The 13,636-nt window shown below is 38.9% G+C and overlaps 1 protein-coding gene and 1 non-coding gene across 3 annotated transcripts in view; both read left to right on the top strand.

Annotated features, from left to right (window-relative positions):
* Positions 1–13,636, top strand: part of PRKG1 (protein kinase cGMP-dependent 1) — a 1,343,672-nt gene that overhangs the window by 185,797 nt on the left and 1,144,239 nt on the right. The gene's annotated exons all lie outside the window — the stretch shown is intronic.
* TRNAG-CCC lies at positions 11,440–11,512 on the top strand. The gene has a single exon. It is a non-coding gene; the product is annotated as a tRNA-Gly (tRNA).

Below are 13,636 nucleotides of genomic sequence, written 5' to 3'. Positions count from 1 at the left end.
TGGAAAAGTAGTAAGCTGACCACTGTATTTATCTTTGGGTTCAAATGAACACCAATGACAATATGCACTTTTTTTTTTATAGGAAGCCTTGGGGTCAGTAATTCATACGTTACATTTCTCAAACATAGGTTCTTCTCTTTCGAAGGATGATAGCACTTCATACTATTTAGAGCAATTATGAAGGTCTAAACATGTGGACCATTGTCACTTGTTCTTGCTTACCTGCTACTGCATGGGACTGCATAACTTATAATGGCACTCCAAAATCAGAGAAGAAATTGATTCAAAGCATCATATTTTACCCCAGAAGATGACTTGTCCTTTAAAGTTTGCTTAAATTATTTATGATAGAAAGTACCTCCTGATGCAACTTACTTTCCATAATCAAAGAAAGAAACATATGTGCAGGTTTCTTCAGGTTCACCATCCTTCAGTTTTGGAAGGTCCCATTTGATCCATTGGTTTTAATCTGTTTACCAATTAGAGACCCTGATGAGATGGGACTCAAGAGGTCACCTGGTTCCTGGATTGCCTCCCACCTTTAAGAAAAATCAGACTTGACTCTAATTCCATTTTTGAAAGTATTCATTGATGAGCCTTCTAAAGTTTTCCTTCAGAATTCAGTTTTGCTTCTTATAGATTCCTAGCTGGTAGATTGGATTCATAGGGGATGAATAAAAGGTTGCTAGGTATTCTCCAGGTCCATCCATGTTGCTGCAAAGAAAATATTTCACTCTTTTTTCTGGCTGAGTAATATTCCATTGTATATATGTACCACGTCTTCTTTATCCATTCATCTGTTGATGGACACTTAATTGCTTCCAGGTCTTGGCTATTGTAAATAATGCACTATGAACATAGGAGTGGCTGTATCTTTTCAAACTAGAGTTTTTGTCTTTTCCGGATAGATTCCCAGGAGTGAATCACTTTGCTGTACACGTGAAACTAACACAATATTGTAAATCAACTGTACTTCAAAAATAAAGATTAAAGGGGTTATTAGAATTAATTCCCTAGGCTGTTCTTACATGGAGTCATATTTATCCTGTTTGTAAAATGAGTCAGCTCTAACCCTTCAATTTGTGTGATGTTGATTTCCTCAACTAAATGCAAAGTTTCTTGAGGACAAGCTCCTCTTCATAGACCTTCTCATAGATCTGAGACTTAGCAGAAAGACAAAGAGGTGGCACATTTTCAATAAAGGGTTTAGAATGGTTGTAAACAAAGAGCCTCTAAATATTTGTTCTCTAGGCACAAGGGTTGGAGTGGAGGGTATGGGGTGGATGAGAAAGAGTAGAAAAGAAGGAAACTAATGTTTATTAAGTGACTTCTAGGTATCAAGCATATCATTCTTTACTATCTACATGTGGTATCTCATTTTATCTTATCAGCCCTGAAAAGTAGATCTGTGACTCAATTTTGTAGGGAAACTAAGGGTCAGAGAAGTTAGGTGACTTATTCTGGATCACACAGCTAGTATGTGGCAAAATTAGAAGTCAAAATGCAGGTTTGCCTCATACCTGCCTATGTTTTCTTGTTAACACAGGATTATACCATATAAATGTTTATTGTATTGTACATCTCATCATATGACTATAAAACTACTGGGGATGTTAAGCAGGAAAAGATACAGTGTTAGACCCTGAACTATGAAATTAACTAACCCTGTGATTTTTCTTAATTGAAGAAGAAAGCCTAAAGAAATGTTGAGGTCTCTATTGTAATAAAAGGGTTAGAAAGCATTACAGAATATTATTTATATAAATCAAGTTTATTCCAGAGCTGGTCGGATACTCCGCATGGGAAAAACATTAAAATTGGTGGGCTTCACTGTAGTGCAGTTCAGTGGGGGAAGTGGAGGTTTTGTTGGGAAACCTTTCAGCTGTTCAGTGACTGCTGAGAACATTCCAGTCTCCTGAAGCAGCTGCCAGTGTTCTTAGAGCTGAGCAGAGAGACAGCAGACTGGAGCGCCTGGGTCTACCTGTTATCTCTGATTCCTGCCCCTCCCACGTTCTTTGACTTGCTGCTCATTGGCGCCGCCCTCTGCAGGTATTTGGTATTGGCATTCTCAGTTCTGCTGCTCTGCTGATTTTTCTCCCAAACTTCTGCTGACAGCTTGCTATTAATTATTATTATTTCCTCTCTCATCTTCTTTGCCCTTGCTGGTTTTGTTTTTAATTTCTATACTTTAATAGATTTTATTTCCTGAGACAGTGGAGATAAATGCATGTGTTCAATGTAATACATACATACACACTCAGACACCGAAAAAATTGTGTGTGTGTGTGTGTGTGTGTGTGTGTGTGCGCGTGTATGCACTCATTCCGAGGTGTCTTATTTATATTAAAGTTCCTAATTACTTGTCTAATTACTCTGTATTCTTTCTCCTCTTCCTGTACCCTAACTTCCATGTCTTTCTATATTCCCTGTCTTAGAACCCTCATTGTTCTCAAAGCTTACATTCTCATCTCTCCAAACTTACTCTTATTCTGATCTTTGAGTCTCCAAGACTCCTATGTCCAGCTACTCATAGGACATCTCCATTTGGATGAGCTGCTCTTGCCTTAAATAGCTAATACTCACTCCATCATATCCTTACAAAAGTGGCACCCCATTTCCCTTTTTGTATTGTCATTTCTCAATAATTAATAATAATAAATAATTACAGTAAACATTTACTGGCAAGCCACTGGACCAGCCATTAACCTAGCTTCCTTTTCTAAGGAAACAGCTAGTAAGTCATAAGTGATGGAGCTAGAATTTGACATTGGTCTGACTATATGACATGTGCCCTTATCCACGCTACTTTGCTTTATCCTTGTCCTTGAATGAGGGAACTGCGTACCATTGTCCCATGTCAGGGTGAAAGGCATTTAAGCTGGTTAATTTAGACGCTGCCTTGCACGTGGGAGATATTCAGTTAATACGTCTTGTATCCACCACACAGTCCTCTAGGCATATTTCAGCATGAAGAATGGTTTTAAACCACGTCTCGTACAGGTATCGTTTCCAAACATTAGTAATGATAATTTCTGCAGAAAATATCTGTCATACAGAGAGCTAGGTTTGCAAAGTAAACACTGTTTTTACACTAACCTAACTGAGTACATGGAGGAAGGAAAGAAAGCAAATACCCCCAACTCATTGCATTTAAGCATTCCATCCCGTTATACCCTTTTAATGTTTGCTCTTATTTCAAGTTTGTTCATTTATTTTTATGACTCCCAGTATCCCTGTTGTCTCTTTTAAGATTTAAATCTTTTGAGAGGACCTCTTCTCTTTAACTTACTTTGAGTGTTATATAGGGCACAGCATTGCCTCACACCAGAAGCAATAAAATGCTTCTAGACAATGCTTAGAATTCAAGTAGAGGAAAAGGCATGCGATGATTAATAAGTGAAATATATGAAAAATCACATTTGGAAATTAGAAGTGTTTAATTTTTTTTTATTATGTAGCAAGTACTCTTCAGGAACCTAGGCATTAAGACCCATAATATATTTGTTTATACTTTAATTACTTTTTCATCAAGGTTTGAAAATGGGATGCTTTCTCTGTTTCTGAGCAGTGGTTAAGTTGCAGAGTGCATCAGGACAGGAACTAATGGAAGTGACTTGATATCTTTATTCCACAGGCAATGAATAATGAGGAGTTTGTTGGTGACTTATGTTAATCTAAATGTGTGACAGACAGAATATTATCTCGCACTTCACCGTCTGTGCCAGCAGTGCTGCCATTTCTAGAAATATACAATTATCCATACGTCTTTTTCATGAAAACCTTAATTTGTACAGTCATTTGACGGCAACTTAGTTTTGTCCACAGTTCATAAAGTTGGCTTGTCATAATGCTCCAATAAAATCTATGCCAACTGAAAAAGGTTTAAGTGCTGTCTATGCTAACTAGAGGAATTTACACTTAGAGTTCACATCATTTTTACTCAAAATAATCAAATAAGCAATTAAAGTTATATAATGTATATAATATATTTACCTTTAGGATTACTATAAAATTGGTATTAAAATTCAGAAAAATATAGATTGAAAATCCTAGATAAAGAGACCTTTCCCTGTTCTACACTTGTTTTTTAGAAGAAAGAGGAAAATATTTTTAAAAATTAAGCTGTTGTTGGGACTGGGAGGGCTTCAAAACTGAATGTCTTTCTGCATCATTCATACAGCAAATTAGTTATTGAGCTTTGTTGTGTCCCAAGCCTATGCTGGGAGCTGAGGACACCAACCCTGCCCTCAGACTGTTCTCCCTAACCTTCTCTCTCTAACGCCAGCTCTGTGCGATGGCTTGTTCTTATTTCAGATTTTGAAAGTAGGTATGTGGCAGGAAAGGGACAGAGACGATGCGGATGGTCATAAAAGGGAGACAGTAAAGCATAATGATCAAGGGTCTGGGCTCTGGGTTCAGGCTGCCGGCGTCCAAATCTGGGCTCCTTTATTTGTCAGCAGTGCAGCTTTGACCTTAACCTCTCTGCGACTCAGTTCCATATCTGTAAAATGGGAATAATAATGCTAGTTAATTCATAGTATTGTTTAATTATTATGTGAAAGAGTGCTCAATTAAATCTGGTTATCACAGTGTAAGGAACAGTATGAACAGTTTCCTTCTCCAAAGAAGACATACAGATGGCTGAGAGGCACATGAGAAGATGCTCAACACCACCAATCATTAGAGAAATGCAAATCAAAACTACAGTGAGGTATCACCTCACACTGGTCAGAATGGCCATCATCAAAAAGTCTACAAACAATAAATGCTGGAGAGGGTGTGGAGAAAAGGGAACCCTCTTGCACTGTTGGTGGGAATGTAAATTGGTATAGCCACTATGGAGTACAGTATGGAGGTTCTTAAAGACTAAAAATAGAGCTACCATATGATCCTATAATCCCACTCCTGGGCATATAGCTAGAGAAAACCATAATTCAAAAAGATACACATACCCCGATGTTCATTGCAGCACTATATGCAATAGCCAGGACATGGAAGCAACCTAGATGTCCGTCAACAGAGGAATGGATAAAGAAGATGTGGTACACATATACAATGGAATATTACTCAGCCACAAAAAAGAAGGAAATAATGCCATTTGCAGCAACATGGATGGACCTAGAGATTGTCATACTGAGTGAAGTAAGTCAGACAGAGAAAGTCAAATATCATATGATATCGCTTATAGGCGGAATCTAAAAAAATGGTACAAATGAGCCTACTTACAAAATGGAAATAGAGTTACAGATGTAGAAAACAAACTTATGGTTACCGAGGAGAAGGTGGGGGGAGGGATAAATTAGGACATTGAGATTGACATATACACACTACTATATATAAAATAATTAATAAGGACCTATTGTATAATACAGGGAACTTTATTCAATATTCTGTAATGACCTATATGAGAATAGAATCTAGAAAAGAGTGGGTATATGTATACATATAACATATAACTGATTCACTTTGCTGTACAGCAGAAACTAATATAACATTGTAAATCAACTATACTCCAATAAAAATTAATTTAAAAAGTAATTACCCCACCCTATTAAAAAAAAAGTTTCCTGATGATGATAGATGTTAGAACAGGGGACAGCAGAAGAGTATTTTCAACAACCTGTTTCATAATTTGTTGATCACAAAACTCAAAGGCAACATTGCCTTCCTGTTGTCTTGGTTGTAGTGTTTAGGGAACAGTCAGTTCTGGGTAAATCAGGCATTATTAACATAATATCTGGACAATGTCTTACTGTGGGTATTTACTACATGTCTGCATCCCAGTGCTGGGAGCTGCTCCAGGGCACAGGACATTCCTTTTACAGCTCTGTGGCCACAGCACTTAGCACAGTACTTTATATGTGTGGTGGGCATTTGGTAAATGTGTGTTGCTCAGATAAACTTTAAAAAAATATTTTAAATTTAAAATGTATCTTTAATAAAGTACCAAATTACTATGTGTTCTTTGTGGGTAATTTAGAAACTATAGACAAGTTTTAAAAAGTGAAATTACTTATAATCTTGCTACTCAGAGATAAACCACTAGTGTTTTATTATATATCTATTATTTTCTACACATACACACTTTTGTTTTAAACAAAAAATGGAATAATACAGTAAAGACTTTTGCTACTTAACTCATGAAATAATATACAATATTTTTTAAAATTTATTTATTTATTTTATTTTTGGCTGCGTTGGGTCTTCATTGCCGCGCGCAGGCTTTCTCTAGTTGCAGTGAGCGGGGGCTACTCTTCGTTTTGGTTCACGGACTTCTCATTGCGGTGGCTTCCCTTTTGAGCATGGGCTCCAGGAGCGCGGGCTTCAGTAGTTGTGCCATGTGGGCTCAGTGGTTGTGGCTCACAGGCTCTAAAACACAGGTTCAGTAGTTGTGGTACACAGGCTTCGTTGCTCCACGGCATGTGGCATCTTCCCGGACCAGGGCTCAAACCTGTGTCCACTGCATTGGCAGGCGGATTCTTAACCACTGTGCCACCAGGGAAGTCCAATAACGTACAATTAATATTCACCCTGTAATCACATATTCTTCTGAAATATTATTTTTAATTAATGTAATACAAGTTACTTAATGTTTATTCTTCAGCATTTAGATTGTACTCCATTTTGTGCTTCTGTATTAATATCACCATTGTTAAATATTACCAGTTGTGCCTCTTGCTGTCCCCTCCTCCCTGCCGGTGTGTTCCCATAGTACTCTTCTCTTGGCTTATCAAAGTCCCTATTACACCTACGGAGTCTACTTGAATAATTATCTGTTGATCTGCTTGTCCTTTCTTTTTCCACCAGGCCCTTTCTAGTTTCATCATTGTAACCTTAGTTTCTAGTATACTGCTTCACTCTTAAAGGGTGCTCATTGTATATTTGTTGAATAAGTACGTGAAAGGTACTATTTTCATCTGATAATGCTAAAAGATCGATACTGAAAGTTCCTATGCAGGTTTGTTGTTGGGAGCTGGGTGTGTTTGGGATATGATCTTTCAGGAACGGTATGAAGCTGAGAGGTGGGCAGGGCAAGCTGGGGAGAGTTCCGAGGCTGAGAGCTGATAACAGAGAGAAAGACTCTGGGAAGGGGAGTGAACAATTTTCTGTTGACTCATCTTTTACCTTCACAATTTCCATCAAGAGCTTCAGTGCGTCCCCCTGACCTTTAGAATAAAATTCTTGGAAGCAATGGGAAGGGAAACAGAATCATTTATTTATTGGGGGATTAAGTAAATGGAGACATGTATACTCCTATCCTAGTTATAGTCAAAGAATCCAATTCCAAGCTTCTGACTTGACTGAAAATATTCCAGCTCTCTGTCTGGCACATGGTAGTAGGAAAGGGAAGGGACTAATATTTATGGAGTGCCTATAATATGCTGGTGATTTTCCTACGTCATTGCATTCGGTCTGCTCAACAACTCTGACAAGTAAGAATTATTGAGGAGGGACCTGAATTCAACCCTGGACTATATGACTCCTGAATCTGCTTTCCCATGTCAAAATATTAGAATGAATTCTCGGATGAAATGAAGGAATGACTTACAGTGAATGTAAACAAGTTCTAAATTCTGTTTCACGAGGAAACTGTTTTAGGCGTGGCTTGAATTCTGATTTATGAATTAGTTTAGAAAGTGGTAAATTAAAACATTAATATATAGAAATAAAATCACTTAAAAACCCATTTTACTGATACCCGCAGGAGATGTATAAAAAGTTAAAAGAATTTTTAGACCAAAAAGATTGTACTTATAAAGACTTCATTCAAAGGTGATTAATTAAATGGCCTTACACTTTAAAATTTTAGTAAGAGTGCCTTTTTCATATTAACTTTATTTTAATCAGAAGTCTATGAACCTAACAGGGATTATAAAATTTTGACTTTATTATTTTTCAATTCATTAAGAGTTTTTCTTTCTTAGTTACTAAATTTCAGGCCAGAACCAAGGTTTTCTTACCCCCCTTGTTGGGAAGTTGCCAGTTGACAACACAGAGTTGTTCAAGCCTGTTTCTGCTTATAGGCTTTAATAAAACCATTTTTTTTCCTGTTGGGGTTCTTACTTTACAGACTGTGGTCAACTTAGCAAGATAGTTACAGACACACACTTATAAATTCTCAGTTCTCACATCATAAGTTCATTTCTAGTCATTCCTACCATTGATATGGTGTGAAGGAGGGTGCTCAGGTGTTTTGCATAAATCTTACTGGCTGTTTATTGTCCACTCCCCATATTTGTAACATCCTTTTTGGTAGCTAGAGATGAAAATTATTAGTAGTGTTATTAGACTTTTGCTTTTAGCTAGGAGACTTCAATGATTTTAACAGAAGAAGTTATAAGGATCATACGTCAAATTAAGTAAGTTCTGTGTTTTGAAAGTGATCCCATTGTTTTTCATTTATTTTAGTCTGACGGTTTTTCATATTTTAAGAGACCCTTCTGGGTGCATCCTAAGTATAATTTTAAAGCTCACTTTTTTTTTTTTTTTTTTCTGTACCTGGGCCTCTCCCATTGCGGAGCACAGGCTCCAGACGCGCAGGCCCAGCGGCCATGGCTCACGGGCCCAGCCGCTCCGCGGCATGTGGGATCTTCCCGGACCGGGGCACGAACCCGTGTCCCCCTCATCGGCAGGCGGACTCTCAAACACTGCGCCACCAGGGAAGCCCCACTCTGCCTTTTAATGGGATGGACTGCCAAGTCATGTGGGAAAGGGCATGGATACAAGGGGTGGTGCCACCTATTTTGGTTTGCTTTGAACAACTTCATATTTTTAACACATAATACCTTGAACACATACAGTCTCAAGTGGAGAGGGTAAGTGGAGTCTTCACACCCAGTAATTTTCGAGACCTCCCGCTCACTTATGGTCAAGGTACCGCTGCTGTTGAGTGGGAAGCAGTGGAGGAGGGGAGGCAACCCCTCACCTGAACCAGAGCCCCATTTTTAGACCATGTCCTCTGAGCCAGTACAGTGGAGTAGGTAAGCGGTTGTCCCCTTTTTATACACATTGACAGACTTGGCTTGTTTGGCCAGGAACTGTACAGGGTGCTCTTAGTCTCTGAGGTGTTTGTTCATCTCTTCTCTTTCAATCACAGCACACCATTCCCTCCTAGTATTTTTGACTCATAGAAAACAATAACAAGTAGTGGGTTAATCAGAAAAAAAAAAACAAACAAACCCTGGCAATCCCTCCCTGGTAAGAAAATGCTTTCACCCATTAAAACTATGCCTACAATACCTAATTTGTCATGCTAAAGCCCTTAACCAATCATCTGACTGTCAATACTTCTAATACTTCCCACTGCCTCAGGTTAAAGCCCTAATTTCTTTAAAAAAAATTTTTATTAACGTATAGTTGATTTACAATGTTGTGTTCATTTCTTCTTTACAGCAAAGTGACTCATATATATATATATATATAGTATATATATAATATATTCTTTTTCGTATTTTTTTCATTATGGTTTATCATAGGATATTGAATATAGTTCCTTGTGCTATACAGTAGGACCTTATTGTTTATCCATCATATGTATAATAGTTTGCCTCTTAAAGCCCTAATTTCTTATTATGACATGATTTAATTCAAGACATGGTTTACCTTTAGCCTCCTCTACCTTCAGATTTCGCACTTTAGCTATACGGAGCTACGTTTATTCTCTGAATGAGCCATGCTATCTCGTCCTCAACAGGTTGCTTAACGTTTCAAACTTATTTTCTCATCCCTAAAAGAGAGATGTTGTCCCAGATTCGCAGGTGAGAACTTTATTGGGGAGGGTTCTCAGGATCCACATCTGTAGAGGAGGGAAGAAAACAGGCTTTGACTGAGCCAAATGTCTCCTGCCTTGTAGTTAAGTGAAGGCCACAGCCAGTCCTACAGGGGACACGTCAGAGTGTCCAATAGGGACCAGGGGGCCAAACCTTTATACTCCTCATTGACCAATCAGTGGATGTGGCAGTGCTTGGGAAGCCAGGGTGACCTTCAGTGAGGCTGTTCTCTTCAGCTGAGGGCTGGTCCCAAAGAGGGACTCAGCTGAAACCTGTTGGCACCAATGCCCCCAGCAACTGGGGAATAAGTAAGTGACTGTGTTCTGAACCAGGGGATCTGAGGGTTTTACCAGTACAGATATAAATAACTGTCTCATAAGACACTTGTGATAAATCTAACTCACATGCGTGCGTGCGTGCGCGCACACACACACACACACACACACACACACACACACACACACACACACTCATACACTCATTCTTTAGGTCTCAGTTTATATGTAACCTCCTGTGGAAAACTTTCCCTGCCTGTGCCCTTCCCACCTTAAAGCAGGCTACTGTCCACCCCTTTTGCTTCCGTAGCACTCTATACTTAATCCAGTTGTAGCAGTTATTATAAAATATGCGAGTTCCAGTGTTTTCCTGTCTCCCCATTAGACTGCAGGGGGCAGGAACCCATGCCTTTGTACTTTGCTTACTATAAGCATTTTTCCCACTATATTTTGATTGGCTGCTTAATCACCTATCTTACCCTTTATATTACAGACTCCACAGGAATAGGGTCAAGATCTGTTTTGTTTACTACTTTTATCCCATTGCACAGTACCAGGAATGTAGTCAGACTGATAAACACTTTGCTGGGTGGGTGAATGTATGAATGAATGAATGAATGCTGAAATGTCCCCGAGGAAGGACGGTAAAGACAATGGCTTGGAATAGGAAGGCTGTCCAGAGAGCCCCAGAATCCTGATAGCATTCCCTGCCAGTGATCAGAGCTCCTGAAGGAGGACCAGTCAATTATATGCAGTGCAGAGTAACCCTAGCTACATGTACACTCTACCCAGAGTTTGTCAAAGCACTTCAAATGCAGTAATTCATTCAATCCTCATAACAACTCTATGAGGAAAATAACTATCGCTATTTCCAGTTTACAGGTGATGAAACTGAGGTGTGGAGAAGTTAAATAACTTGCTCAAAGTCACGCAGTTGCAATGACAGACGTGATAGACTTTTATTCTCCATGCCTTTTGTTCTCCCCAAGGATAAGATCAACACACTCACTCTTGTATTTTGCACCTTTCTTTCAATAGGCATTCTGAATCTCTCAGATTCTCTTTATATGTTCGGGTCCTTACCTGTGCTTGATTCTGTGTGGATAAATGTGCCTAAACTGGGTTGTGAGAAGGTCACGTGGATGAGTTAACTGAAGGTCTCTAGCTCTCAGAATAGTTTTGGTGAATATATTCCTGTGGATACTAGAGATGCAGAACATGTGATAAGTCCTGTGATTAGGCATGGAGGGAGGCATGGGGACTGGTGGTAGGGGCAGTGAGATCACACAATGGAGCTCCCCAGGCACTCATAGGCTCTTCCTCCTGTCCTCTGGAGGCCAGCCCCTTGGAAAAGTTACAGGAAATTCTTACATCAAAAACCTAACCTTGGGACTTCCCTGATGGTCCAGTGGGTAAGACTCTGCGCTCCCATTGCAGGGGGCCCAGGTTCGATCCCTGGTCAGGGAACTGGATCCCGTATGCATGCTGCAATTAAAGAGTTTACATGCTGCAACTAAGAAGTCGGCACGCTGCAACTAAAAGAAAAAAAAAAAGATCCCACATGCCGCAACTAAGACCCACCACAGCCTAAGTAAATAAATAAATAAAAACCCCAAAACCTAATCTTAAACATTTTCAGTCAGAGCTCCATAGGCAAAAGGAAAAAAAATATATATTTTTTACTGGAGGAGACGGAGGACAGGAGAGCTGTATTCTCCATGAGGGATAGCTCAGAGATTCCCCTTCGTAGGGAAGGTAGACTGTGATGCTTTGGGTCAGTCACTGACCAATGTCAAGCTGTCCTAGCACCCTATGAAGTGTTGGGCTGGGTGGGATTGTGGTGAGAGCCCTTTTATGGCTGTTTCTAAGCATCCCACTCTCCTCCAAAATGATAACCCCTAAGGAAATCCTAAATTGTTTTATTTCCAGGAAAGACTTTGAAAACTGGATGGAGTTTGAGTGCCTGATGATTACGCCATTAAAAAAAAAAAAAAAGTGTCTTGGAAGCCGAATGTCTGGGGATGGATTTTAGTTGATTTGCTTCCAAAGAAACACCGGAGACAATTATTAGGCTGTGCTGTGATAGTTTAGTGCATTTATTTGGTAGCTCTTCCTGTGGAAAGGGATGTATGTTGTTTTGAAAAATAGACATTTTTATTCTTGGATGAAAATTGTCTCCTAAAACACTTTTAATATGTTTACCTTTACTTATTTTTACTGCTTGGTGAAATAAACAGTAAAATTCACAGCGGTAAGCAAAAAATTCTTCTAGGTCATGCTTAGAAACTGCTAGAAATCTGATTCTGCACAATTAGATTGAAGACTGTCAGACAATCTTTTATTTAAACTATATACACATTTAAAAAACGATTCTTGGTTTAGAACTGCTGTAGAGGGAATAGTTTAAGGCCCTACGTCCTACCACTATAAATGAGCTGGTTTCATTTTCCAAGTTTTTTTCCCTGTCCTGGTCCATATGCACCTGTACCTTTCCACAAATGTGCTCATAGTCTCTGTAATACTTGGTGCTTATCTTAAACTAAACATCATGTCATAAAGTTATTTCTGCATTTTTGTAGTCTTTATAATTATAATTTTTAAAGGATTCATAATTTCTGCTAAATCAATATGCCTGACTTAATCATTCCCTCTGGCCCAATTTATTTATAATTTAAATACATAATTTTAAATCACCAACAAATATATAATTTTTTTCTACATTTAAGACTTGAAAGAATATTCCTAATGTTGAAAAGTTGTGAAACACTATATGGCTACACAGGCACTAAAGCTATCCTTTTACTAAGCAGCGTATTTAGAGGCAGGCACTAAGCTTTCCTGGGGGTGGTAGCACCAGGATGTAAACCCAGTGTCAGACATGCCACCAAAGCCAACGAGTTTGCAGAATAAAAGAGCCCATGAAACTGTCTTCCTATCTGTAACAATTGTTTACAAAGGAACCTTAAATTAAGCTCTGGAGCTTGTTCTTCATCTTCATCAGCATTGGGTTTAATAATTTTAACACATCAAATAAGTGCAATCTGCATATTTGACTGAATTGCTTTTGGGGGTCCTCTGTATGGAGACCCAGAGGCAAGGGCTGCTCATTGAAAATATGGGCTCTGCTGATGGAAGTTTTGAACCTGAAAATCCAAATTGTCCTGCAGTGCTTCACTTGGTTTAAGAGATACATTCTGAGAAAAATCTAAGCAGAAAGGCAGTGTTGGGCCATGAATTAGGGTGTTTTGTTGATAAAGAATGTCCAACATAAATCTCACTTGACTCTGAAGAAAGCCCAGAGTATCAGGATGAAAATCAGGTTATCGTCAAAGAATCTGGGCTAAATCTTTTCTAGGAAAGAAAAATTAGTTTTACATTGGCAGCACATCTTCAGTTTGCACAGGCTTGAGCTGTGGCTTTTGCAGAAAGACCACAGGCCTTAAGCAGATGCCTGCTGCAAGGTTCACTACACACTGTAAGACTGTCAGACCAGCGGAAATGAAAATGGTTTCCATATTCAACCTGTGGGATTTTGGCCAGTCAAAGCCCATGGGTGGAAGACATGTGTCAACCCTGCCAGACAGCACAAAC

The sequence above is a fragment of the Phocoena sinus genome, chromosome 16 (genome assembly GCF_008692025.1).
Source record: "Phocoena sinus isolate mPhoSin1 chromosome 16, mPhoSin1.pri, whole genome shotgun sequence".
Lineage (NCBI taxonomy): Eukaryota > Metazoa > Chordata > Mammalia > Artiodactyla > Phocoenidae > Phocoena > Phocoena sinus.
Note: the sequence above shows the minus strand (reverse complement) of the source record. Positions and strands in the feature narration are given on the sequence as shown.